Genomic DNA, 1,155 nt, shown 5'->3' with positions numbered 1-1,155 from the left:
ATATATATATGTATATATATATATATATATATATATATATATATATATATATATATATATATATATATATATATATATATATATATACATATAATATACGTGTGTATTCATATACATTGCTGTGCATTTTTATTTGCATCATGAATGTATATATCTATATGTATATCTATATACATATCCACACACATTCATACTCACCTTTGTATATGTACAATGATTAATAAGTTTCAAGACAATTCATATGACATTTTTTCCGTATGCTTACAGCTGTTTCGTAATCTTTATTTTGTTACGTCATGAAAACTAAAGCCTTCTATACACATACAAGTATGCAGGTAGGTGCTCATATTCTATGAATCTCTATATTTGCGCATACGTATATATATATATATATATATATATATATATATATATATATGCGTGTATGTATGTCTTTTATTTGATTTATATCCGAACATTTGATCTGTTGATACTACAGTTTCCTCTCTGCCCTACTTTCTCTGTCTGCCTGTCTGTCTCTCTCCCTCTCTCACCCGCGTAGATATAAAAATTCCATCATCATTTTTGGAATAACCTGCACCCCACCCTTCCGTTCCTTAGATGCCCAAGTTTTAACGAGGAATCGATGTACTTTTGAATCCGTGTCAATCAGTAAACGTTGTCTATTCTCACACAACATGGAATTTCCTTGTCGGCACACTTCAGAGACATCCCAGAGATGTTCGATTTTATCAGAAATAAACATGGAGTGTGGAGAGGAAGGACGACGGAGCAATCGCGAAAATCGAAGTATCCGATTGTGATACCAATTCAATGACAATTGTAAATCAATTTTCTAGTATTTCGATATTTACATTTTAAATAGCCTGATACCGTTCCTTTCTTACTGCTTTTCTTCCATCCTTTCTTTCCTTTTAGAATCTTCACAAAATATTCACCAAAGATAATTTTCCTCGTTCGTTATTTTCATAATTCCATTTTTTTTCTCAATAGCTTCTAATGAGACGTGTAATGCTAAAAGACAAATAAGTGTATAGGATGCCAACAAACGAAACTGAACGAAGATGAACACGAAGTTGAGAACGTATGGCAGAGGCAATATGTAAAGGAAGTATAGCGCAATTGATTTTTAAGTAGGAAAATTGTAGAATATTG

At 31.3% G+C, this 1,155-nt stretch overlaps 1 long non-coding RNA gene across 1 annotated transcript in view; it reads left to right on the top strand.

Moving 5' to 3' along the window:
- The first annotated feature begins 264 nt into the window (after positions 1-264).
- Positions 265-1,155, top strand: part of LOC149131171 (uncharacterized) — a 3,690-nt gene continuing 2,799 nt past the window's right edge. Inside the window, exon 1 of the long non-coding RNA XR_016238192.1 lies at positions 265-335. This is a non-coding gene — a long non-coding RNA (uncharacterized LOC149131171). The remainder of the gene's footprint in view (positions 336-1,155) is intronic.

The sequence above is a fragment of the Octopus bimaculoides genome, chromosome 24 (genome assembly GCF_046866305.1).
Source record: "Octopus bimaculoides isolate indiv1 chromosome 24, ASM4686630v1, whole genome shotgun sequence".
Lineage (NCBI taxonomy): Eukaryota > Metazoa > Mollusca > Cephalopoda > Octopoda > Octopodidae > Octopus > Octopus bimaculoides.
The sequence above is the reverse complement of the archived record's forward strand: the minus strand, read 5'-3'. Positions and strand labels throughout refer to the sequence as shown.